The sequence below is a fragment of the Cuculus canorus genome, chromosome 8, assembly GCF_017976375.1.
Source record: "Cuculus canorus isolate bCucCan1 chromosome 8, bCucCan1.pri, whole genome shotgun sequence".
Taxonomy (NCBI): Eukaryota; Metazoa; Chordata; class Aves; order Cuculiformes; family Cuculidae; genus Cuculus; species Cuculus canorus.
Window position 1 is genome coordinate 20,310,579 of NC_071408.1, and position 11,096 is coordinate 20,321,674.

At 41.6% G+C, this 11,096-nt stretch overlaps 1 protein-coding gene across 6 annotated transcripts in view; it reads right to left on the minus strand.

Annotated features, from left to right (window-relative positions):
- FGGY (FGGY carbohydrate kinase domain containing) overlaps positions 1 to 10,796 on the minus strand; it is a 158,307-nt gene extending 147,511 nt beyond the window's left edge. For 2 of the 6 annotated variants that reach the window (XM_054073033.1, XM_054073031.1), the window contains exons 1-2: positions 7,411 to 10,309; positions 3,503 to 3,591 (exon numbers count right to left, since the gene is read on the minus strand). The gene's annotated coding sequence lies outside the window, so the exon portion shown is untranslated. Of the gene's footprint in view, positions 1 to 3,502; positions 3,592 to 7,410 lie in introns of all 6 variants that reach the window. The other 4 variants (XR_008450974.1, XM_054073028.1, XM_054073034.1 and 1 more) reach the window with 4 other exon arrangements.
- Between the last annotated feature and the right edge of the window lie 300 nt (positions 10,797 to 11,096).

Here is an 11,096-nt window from a genome sequence, read left to right on the forward strand (position 1 = left end):
AGTGGAATAGGAAATAGGAGCTGGGGAATATTCTGGATGAAATGCTTCCTGAGACTAAGACTATTCAGTCAAACAAGCAAATAGGGAAGTAAAAAATAACTGAATACTATGCAGCGACAAGAAGGGATTTTTGAGTGTAGAGTAGGAAAAAAAGGAAGTTTCCTTTGCGGGACTTCTTCAGCTTTTAACAGAGATATTAAGTTACTCTTACACACTAAAACAGCCAAAAAGGGAAATCCCTGTTTTACACAGCTCTAAATATAGCTAGAAAAATAATGCAGATTTTATCAAATTGCGACCCGTTTCCTTAAGTTTTGGGTAGCTCACCTTTTAATACAAAAGTCAGACGTGGATATAAACAAGCACACAATATTCCAGGCTCCACCAAAATTCCAGTGTCTTGTCCAGGGCCTGTTCCTGCCTGCCCTCTTGGCTAGATACCAATATCCTTTATTCTCAGGGGAGTCAGCCTTCCAAAAAACCACTTGGCACTTTAGTCAGGGCTGCTCTGTTTTCCTAATGTTCACGGCAGGCAGGATGTTTTCTGACTCTGGTACCCAACAGTTAACGTTCCAGACAGCACAGGGATTTTTCTTTTGAAACTGCACTGCCAATGCTGTAAGAATAAGTGAAGTTCTATGACACTGTGTGATCCTGGTGGGAAAATAGGATGACTTTGTTGCCATACAGCAATACACAAAGGGAAAATGCACATGACTCTTGCCACCTTTTTACACTCCCCTTCTGTGGTGCGAATGCTGAAAAAATCCTGGCTTAAAGTTGTGTTTTCATCAACTGGTTTCCCTCTGGGAAGGCTGCCAGATCTCCATAGGTTAGATTAAGGAGAAGACACCTCCCCTTCCAAGTGCTGGGCCAGAAAAGAAGCTCCCTGGTGCAGTGTAGCAGAGGGGGTGCTCGGTGGTCTTTGCATACCCTGTTGCTGTACCTAGCTGCATTGCCAGCATAGGAAAATGTTCTTTTTACTCCCCAGAACAGACTCAGTCTGTGAACACACAGTACAGATCCTCCTGCAACTTCTGCTTTTATCTTTACACTCCTTATGTTTTAGAAATAAGACTTTATGATTAACGTTTATACTCAAGTAATTCCCGAGATCACTGCTGTCGTGACCAACTACAGCTGTGCAGCCTTTGCCAGGTGGAACAGAAGTTATGTAGGTGAGAGCAGGCGAGTTACAGCTCGCAGATAGGACTGGACTCCTCACTGACCAGGAGCAGACGTACTGCCCCGCTCTGTCTGGGAGGCAGATTTGCCAGAAATATCTTCCATCATAGTTCTATGGCAAGATCCAGATGTGCAAAATCGTGAAATCACAATCTGTTGAGCTGGAAATGAATTTCACAAGCTCCTTAAATTTCACAATGCCATCTAGCTCATGAAAAATAACCAGCAGAGGTTAAATATTCTTCTGTAACATCCTTTCAAGACATTTTCAATAGAATATGGCCAGTTTACATGAAGTTTTTTGTTAGAGTGGTGATAATATAACACAGTGATGCCAAAATCCAGTCAGTGTGGAGAAGGGTTGAAGAAGGCTCAACCACACTCCAAGCAGTATGTCCTCTTGCCCTGACTGGGCCTTTCTGCAACAGGCAGATCCTATTTTGCCCTTTGAATTCAGAAACTACCAAACACAGTCATGGGAGGAAAACTACCATCAGCATCTGTTTATTCGTAAAAAATAGAATTGCTTGTTGGTTCTCCAAGGGTAAGATTGTTAACTGGAATCTGTACTTCCCAGATTATAAACCACATGCAGCCTTTCTCCTAAACTCATTGCAAAATTGTACAAATGATGTTCTAAAGCCAGCACTGTAATCTTTTAAAATCTTAAATTCAACAGAGTCTCATTCAAGTACATTAGAAGAAGTTTGTGGGACCCCTTAGCCACCTGCAAATCATAGACAAATAAGCCGAACAGCCCTAGAAGCAGGGATAAAATCACCATATATGTCGCTAGTTCCTATAGCAGTTAGATTTTCATGCTCTGTACACAACCCAAAACAAACTGTCTGCTTGTAATTAAAATATGATACTGTTTCCAAAAGTCTTACCTCTAGGGAGATATTTTTATACCACAGGCAGATTCAGCCCTGGTGTAGTATTTCTGATTTTCATGGAATTACACCATTGAAGAATTTTGCCCAACATCTCACCCACACTGATGCAATTCAACTTTTAAGGGACAGTTATGGGGTTTCCTCCTAACTCAGGCCAAGTTTCTGGAACAAGGGAAGTCTGTAAAAGAAACCGTTGGAGGGATGTTTTACTCTGGCATTTAGGAATATTCACATATTAGAAAATGTCAGAGGATTTATTTTGTACTTCTTACATGTTAAAATTTCTTGATTTTTTTTTTCTTTCCTTTCAGATGCATTGACAGTAGGTGGTCCCAGCAAAACAGGATAAACACAAAGAAATGTAATGGAAGAATTATAGACAGCTGTGAGTAGAAAGACATTTGTGGATCCAGTTAATTCTACTTTATCTTTGTTACATAAATCTATTTTCCAAACAATGTATTGCCTGAGCTTGTCATATCTGATTAACACAAAGTCTGCACCACTCAGGACTCTGAAAAAAAATGTAAGATGTTAGTTCTACAGCATTTTAGGTAACTTTAACTATTTTGGCCATGATTGATTGATCTCACACAGTGGATTTATGCTTTGCATGATGGATGGAAATCAGAATGCTCTCGCTGGTGTTGAAAACTTCTGACTTCTGTGTAGAATCAGAGGAAAAGAGCTGTAACACTTACCTCCTCCTGGAGCTAACCTAGTCTTTCCTAACATCATGCAGCTTCACAGGTCACAGCCCAGAGAACAGGATTTTCTCCAGCTCTTCCTGCCAGTGCTACACGTACCGGGCACCGTGATGGGGCAGGGGATTAGGGGGAGGTGAGGGTGCTGAAAATAGTGGAAATGTGATACTGTCAGAAGACTGGGGGAGATTATTCCATTGCCTCTGCAGTTGCTTCAGCTGCCCAAACAGCATGAAGCAGTAGGTTCCTACTTAAGGCTTCCTGGGAAAATCAACACTGTTTCCAAACTGTATCAGAACCAAAACTATGGAAAGAGCAATGAAGCTTGGGTCAAGAGGAAAGAAGTATGCAATAGCTTTTGATAACAGTGAGCTGATAAATGATGTACCCAATGTTGAGCTCTTTTGTGAGTCAGAATATTTAGCGCATCACATCAAAAACTCCTTTAGACTATTGGCATAATATTAGAAAGAACATGGGAAAAGATGATAAACATAATAGAGCCATCGATTTACTAGTTTTGTGATTACTAATCTGACAATCATAAAACAAAAATGCTGTCAGTAAATTAAAACATACATAGAAATATGTGTTCAAAAGTTAAAAAAGCTTTTGGCACAGAAGCAGCTGCAGTTCAGAGTTTCTTGCAGTGTCAGGCACAAGCAGTAGAATGAAAATGCTATAAACATTCCTTAAAATCACATTCTGATTACTGACCTTTGGATTTTACAGACAGTCTTTCTGAAGCAATGATAAAACCATCATATCTTTAATCAACTTTTTGAATCATTGAGCCATCTGAAAAACTGAAAGTGAAATAAAAAGCGAGACACATCAAAAATCAGAAATACTGTACATTTTTTCCATTTCTGTCAGCAACAGCTAGGAAACAATATAAAGCAAGATGAAAAGATTGAGGGAGGAAATAAATGGTATCTGCTCTCTTATTTTAGGCTATTTTATGTCTGATTATTTCAAAAGTAGCAGGAGTATGAGATTGAGTATGTCACTAACTCCACCCTCTCTAAGAACTGCTAAGATCGTTGTTTATGAGTGTGATCCAAACATGAGAACAGTTTCCTTACCTTCAGTGTGTTGTAATCATGGAAATATCATAGGATGTTTTAATTGACACCTCATCCCTATCATCGCTATGTACACTGAAAAGCCATCCTCTTGGGACATAGGGCTGGAAAACTACGATGGCAGGTAATTATCCCATGGGCTGCAATCATTTCCCTCAATGCAATCCTGGCCACTGAGGGTCAGCAGCTACAAAGCAAGCCCGCATGCAGGGCACAACTCCACTATGATGGGCACGTACTACCTGCTAGATCTTCCTGTGCTTGCTGAGCACGTGGGGCCTGTACAGACACTCCTAAACTGGTGACAGGATTTTGGGAGGGAGGCCAGCGAGGTTCTACCACCTCTATACATATTCTCTTTTGCTGACTTCAAAGGGAATGATGCTTTAACTCTGCTCATTGATTTGTGTTGATTTTGGCTGCAACTGTTTATCATCCTTTGAGAAAATATATGTTCAAAGTCAGCTCAGTGGTACTTGTGTCAGTGAGTTTCTAATTTTGTTGAAAACTGACACCAATACTATGATCTGAATACCTTAAAATTTTGACCCGAGTCATGTCCTCCTTTAAAAGGAAGACCTCCAGAATTAAGACTTCAGCTTCTCCATCTTGGGCTAAAGAACTACTTTTCCAAGCTGCTGCCTATATTGAGCTTCAAACCAAACTGAATGAATGCAAAGGAGGAAGCCTAACGTACAGCAGTTAAAATATACAGAAGCTTTTGGGGTTTTGAACTTCATACTGTCCAGAGTATAAAGTATTTGCTGCTTGGTATAGCAATCGTTTCCCTTCTGCTGGAAGGTTAATTTATCATAGAGGAATTCATTGTTTTCAGACAGTATCACAGCCTGGTCATGTTCTCGCTACATTATCTTTCTTATTCTCAACCAGAAGAAAACTAGAGTCACTTGTGGTGAATGTTGTCTTCATGAGACTGCTCCCATATCACACTCCTGTTTAAAGGAATAGATTCAGACGTTGAGGGTAAGGCTAAGGATTGCAGTGGCATTTTTAGCCTTTTAATCACAGCTTTTTCAAGGTAATCCATATTTTATAAGCAACTTAATTTTTAACCTGTTGCCATATTTACTCCATGTAACTTTGCGAAGGGCTTGTGACCATAGAGGTTTATTGACTGCAGCTCCTCCCAGCAATACATCCCAGCCATTTGCTGCTTGTTTAGCAGCAAAAACACACACTGATTCTCTGAGTCGGGTAAAGACGTTCTTATTACACCCACTCAATATCCTTAATATTGGGTAACAGGAAACTAGGGGACGAAACAAGCCATTACTTCTGGTTTCTAAGGTCTTGAATGTGTAAGCTTTAGTTCTGTGGGGGTATCTGCTCTTTGACAACACTTCCTGCATTGTGTTTCAGCCAGGAAGATGGATGTACCTTAGTTAAAGTGAGTCATTCACTGAACCTAGGCCAAACTTCAAAGCAGATCTGGGCCAGCTTACTGCCTCAGGAGGAAACCTGGGTTTTGCATGAATTAGATGTGAAAATAAGCAGAGCCTGACTGACATCGTCTCTGAATTCCAACTGTAAGGGTAAAACCCAGCGGGCACAAGCCTCAGGCATGACAAAAATGAGGCTTCCTCCCTCCCATCCAAGAGCCAGAGACATGCGTTACTTAGAACTTAGGGTAAATTGTTAATTATTTATGTAGTAATTAAGTAAAGTTTACAGAATGTCTTACCTAGGTAAATTATTGTAAATATGTTTACATTTTTCCTGCAGTCTCCAATTAAACGAACTTTCATTTTGGAGCAAAACAATTCCATACCAACACATTACAGCCGTTCTTTATCCAGGCAGCTTTTCTGCTACCGGTCCCAGCTCAAACTGCACTATTGTATTTCTCTACGGAAATTTCTGTGCTGGTTTTCAGTTGGTTTAATTCCATCACAGATCACATTCTGTTTAATGATAATTTGATTTTGCATTGCAAGACTCAGATGTACATTAGGAGGTCACAACCTTTCCATTTATCCCTTAAAGTAACTATTTTTTCCCCAAGTTCCATCAGGTTAAAACCGTTAGCAATTTTTCTCCTTGAAGTGTCCCTTCAGCTTGGCCAAGATATATAATAGATCAGTGTAGCTACAAGTGCATTACAACATTAGTCATCAATTAGTTTTAAACCATCGCTGTAATATATCATTTATCTAGCTTGCTGTAGCACTATTGTGAACATTTAATTTTTTAAAGGCATCTTGATTTTTTAACCTGACAGCTGCATCCCCCTTTTGTCTCCTCTACAGACATCTCCTTAAGGAACAATAAAAATTAGATTTGTTTGACCCGCACTCAGGGTTCGTTTAAGCGAGATGGATTTTAATTGCTCTGCCTAGTCTACCAGACAGCTTTTATGTAATATCCCAGACATTTACGCACTGTCTTTTCCCTTGTTGCAAGCAGGTGTGTGTGCCCACAAATGCCTGTAAAGCATCTCTTACAATTCATTTCACATCTCTGACAATCCTCTGGGAAATCGCTTACTCTGAGGTATCATTGGCATCAAATCAAGGGCTCCAGTCACTGCCACTTCTTTCTTCGTAATACCATTTTCTTTTGTCTTTGAGATTCAACTTTTTGTGTCTAATTCTAAAAGGACTTTACTAAGGGCTGTGTTCCCTGTGCCTGTGCTGTCATCATACAATGCAGGTGACTCACCTCTGTATCTCCCAATAGTGAGAATGCGTACAGAGCCTTACCTGCCTCCCCCCAAATCCATATTGTCCTTCTACCATTTGCAAAACATTTAACTTCGGTGTACAATTTGAAAGAGTTTAGCGTGTAAGTCAACTAAGATCAAGAGAATCGTGTCTATGCCACAGACTTTCAGTATCTTGAAGGATCTCTAAATTCAATTAGTAAGTCACGCGAGCAAGTTATCACAGCATTGACTCGGAGCCCAAAACACCCTGACTTTTCTGCCAGCTTGGAGTAGAGGCAAAATGAGCTCACATTTGCCCACAATGAGCCTTTTTTTTTGCTCCAGCTGCTCCAGCAGGGACAGGAGAACCTCATGCGGAGAGTTCTCTCCCTGCTGACTCTTCTCTTCCACGGGTGATACAATCTGAAGATGAGGTCCTCTGTTTCTCCTGTTCTTCTCATTCCTAAAAAGGAAGATTTGGCTGTCCTGTGAGTTACCAAATCAGCACAAAAAAATGGGCCTCCTAAGCAGTTATTTGTGCCTACAGCTGGTTCTGGTCTACTCTCTGTTGGACACACACATGTACTTAATTCCCATTTGTGCTGGATGCCTATTAAAAGAACAAAACTGCAAGTGAGGAGGGTCTCTTCTACCATGTCAGTGGAAGTGAAATACGTAAATCTGCTTAAAATGCTTGGGAGAACAGCTGTGAAAAAGAATAAGCAGTTTGTATTCTGCTGCAAAGTGTCACTGATCCAACATGCTGAGCTGATCCTCATGTAGTCCATCGGACTTGCTCCATTATCCTGCCTACTGCTTCCATGTGTGGGCAATTCAAAATGCACAGCATTTCAGACAGCATAAATAAAGGGACAAACCTGGCTTCTTCCTCCGCAGTATAACCAGCGTGGTTCAGAGCAGCACGGGACTGCTGGATTGGTAAGAACAGTTCCAGCTGGGGGCCCTGTGTAGCCAGTGGAGTTGGAGATAATGGTGAACCATGGAGAGAGCCATGGAGGAGCAGGGGGAACTGCCTGTCTTTCCCAGTCTGAGAAGCCATAAGAAGGATTGGAATAATTTTCCTCGGTGCCACTGTTTTTCTTCCGTTTTATCTTCTAGTGGTGAATCTCCATCACTTGGGAGACATCCTGGAGTGAAATTGGTATATAACGATAGGTGAATCACAAAACATTTGGATAGTAATAAGTGTTCCATAGGAGGCTGTGGAAGGATATCAGAGCAGAATGGCACACTTGACCAAAATCCACAGTACATCTTCAAAGTGCATAACTCAAGGCATTTGTCTTCCACCTGCCCTGCCATCCAGCACCCAAGCTCCACTGATAAACTGCACATACAGTTTCCCTCTGGACAAGAGAGAGAAGCAGCAGAACATGTTAGATATTGATTATGGGATCTGTGGAAGAAACTCAGATGCTACACTGAGAGAAGGCTTAGAAGACTTTTACATGATATAGAAACTATGAATACATCAGGAAAGGGGTGGAAGGTCTGATACACTTACTTTGCATATGGACACGTCATTCTTAATTTCATATTCTGTCTTTTTTTTTCTTCTAGGGCTTGTATATCCATCAATAACACGCACCAATATATTTTACTCCCCTGACAGAAGCACAGAAAATCTGAACTTGTTTATTCAGTACCAAACAAAATCAGAAGAGCAGGCTTCAACACTAGAATACACTTTCTAAGCCTCCGAGGACCAGATGCAACAGTGCTGGAACACTCAATAACTGTAATGTGCACTGAGAAGTCACATTTGTTCAAGAAAAGTCACATTACTTATATTAATTGGATGTGTCCAGCTCATCCTGAGTCCACATAAGCCTTGGCAAACCCCTAGCTCCAAGGCATAACAAAAGTATTAATAAAGATATTCTTTTATATTATCCCATTTACATAACGACTCCCACCTTGCAACCTAATAGTTATTCTTTGGAACACAGAGAACTATTGAGTCATATCTGGACTGGGATGCCAAAGCCTCCTAAATTTAGAGATGTTTGGAAGAAGAGAGTTTGGTTCAGGCCCATGCACAACAGCAAATTGAACACAAGTCATCATCTGTGCAAGCAACATTTTCAGCATGTCCAGAGCCTGGCGTGAGCTGACATTCTTTCTCCCAGTAAGATTTACAGAATTTGCGCATTCAAAAGTATTGAGGTAAACCATGGTCTGAGGGCCAAGTGCATAAATTAGACCTGTCCCCTCCCTTCAGTAAATTACATATATACATGCTGGAGGCTGGCTAACTGTGCTTTTGGCAACTTGAACAATTCTGTGTGAGTGCATGTTAACAGAAGGGGTGTTTGTGTCATACTCATGCATTTACATTTTCTTTTCTAAGACTTTGGTGCAAGGAATGTATTGTACATCCTTTTTTCCCTCCATTCACATCAGACACTAGATTAAACAGACAGAAAAAAAAATATTAAAAGTTTTGGCACATATTGCACTTTCTCAGCAGAACTGTGTCACTTCTACATTGCTTTGGTGGGTCAATTTAAGGTCAGCAAGAAGTGCTGGATTAGCATCCTCAGAGACCAAAGTCCTCGCCTCATTCACAGAACAAATCCCAATCAAGAAATAACAATGAAGGCTTCATGCACAGTGCTTCTTTAGAAAACAGTTACGTTTCTTCAGGCTAACCAAGCGTTCATCTATTCCTTGAGCCCTCTGCTTATACGGCAAAACGATATGACCAGTTGGCATGATGAGAAGGGGACTGACACAATCAAACTGCTTCTTTAAACACTGTCAAGATTTTTATGAGCTGCATAATTTGCAGTAGTCCATGTACCTGTGAAATAACTGAATCACTGTCTTCCATGTGTCAAAATGATGCCATTTCTGGTCTGTTCCATCTTCCTCCCACAGATGTACCACATTTAAGGTAGAATGCATGGCCTAAAAACCCAAATATGTGTTGCAGCTCAGGCTGGCTCTGGATGACTTCTAAAAACTAATGTAGTGAATGCCATTAGGCAACCCATACATTACCCCAAAGGGATGCAGTCTGCACTCTAGGCTTTCATCCTTTCCAGCTGGATTATCTGTGCAAAGCTTCTCTTTATGACCTGAAGAACCAGTAGAATTATTTTTAATTGAAGGCTGAAATCCTCACACAATCAGGTGACATAAGAACTAGGGCTTTCTGCAAAATGGAAACCATGGAATGATCTTGGACTAAATCACAAAAGAACTGAATATTGTGCACACATCTTCTCCTGAATGTCCAGCAAATTCATCCTCTTGCCTGGCTTCTCACTCAGCCAAGCCCTCCTTTTGCAAAATCCCTTGGTATCCCATCTTTCAGGCTGCCTGATATCTCTGCTCCCTCTCAACTTCTTTCACAAAGGTCTTTCCACAGATCCATGGCATTCCAGCACTGTGGCATTCCTCAGTGCCCCTTTGAGCAACTGGAAGATGTGCCATTTTGTTCGGGCTCTTCCTACTGTGTCTTCAGCCCCTCCCAACGTCTCTGGTGCAGGGTGAGGGAGATGAACAGAAGCAGTCACAGGAGTGTCTGGACAGAGGTTTGGAGCTCTGTTCCTTCCCTTAAATCCCCTGCGTTCCCCTTTAGCAAGCAGAACTGTCATTCCAGAAATTATTTCACTCTTGAAATGACAGTTGGAAGAAAGGTTTCCCTCCTTCCAGTTCTTTTAATTATATCCAGGAAAACAAACTGATGGTTACGGGCTGAGTTGGCGGCGGGGAGGAAGGCCTGCATGTCTGTCTCTCAGAGCATTCTCTCCTCTGCTTTTGGCATTGCACATTCAGCCCTGGTTTGGAAGCAGCCATTGGATGGGAGCTGGATTTACCTGAGGAGGAAAAGAAATGGGTGCCCTTAAAAGAAGCGAGCTGCCAGTTCTCCGTTAGTAAGTGATGGGAAGAGATGGTGCACCCCTCAGTGAACCCTCTCTCTGTACCTCTGGAGCACCCAGTCCTGCTACTCTCTGCTGGGCTGTCCCTCCAGGCAGTAGAAGCCAGTCTGCAGGTGGTGGGGGCAAAGCTGACAGCACCTTAGGGATGAGTCTGCTACTTTGGTGTTGGTAAGAGACCAGTCCCAAAGCACCAGAACTGCTTACAGGATCTCCCTCCTTGGCTTTGCCTTCCTGTTTTCTCCTTTCACATACAGAAACAGATCCACTGCTTCACAGTCCATTCCCTCCTCTGCAATTAATATTAACAGCGCCCCACGCAAGCCCAAATGTCCCAGACACACGGCTCTGGAGACTGTTTTCAATGTGCACCACATTTTTAAATAAATGCTTTCTCTTATGCCACTGCCTCCTGTTCCCAATAAGAGAACAGCCCGGTAGCCACCACAGCAAAGTCATGGTGGGAAATGGAAGAGCCAAGAAGTATTCAGTGTCCACAGCAACCTCCTTTACTGCGATTTAGTGGAAACGTAGCTGGCATGGCCTGGATATAAAAAAAAAAACAAGTTTTGAGGCATAGAGCAGAAATGCTGCCAAAAAATTACGCAAATTCCATAACTACTGTTTCTGTAAATAAAAATTTTCCAGGGGAGAACATA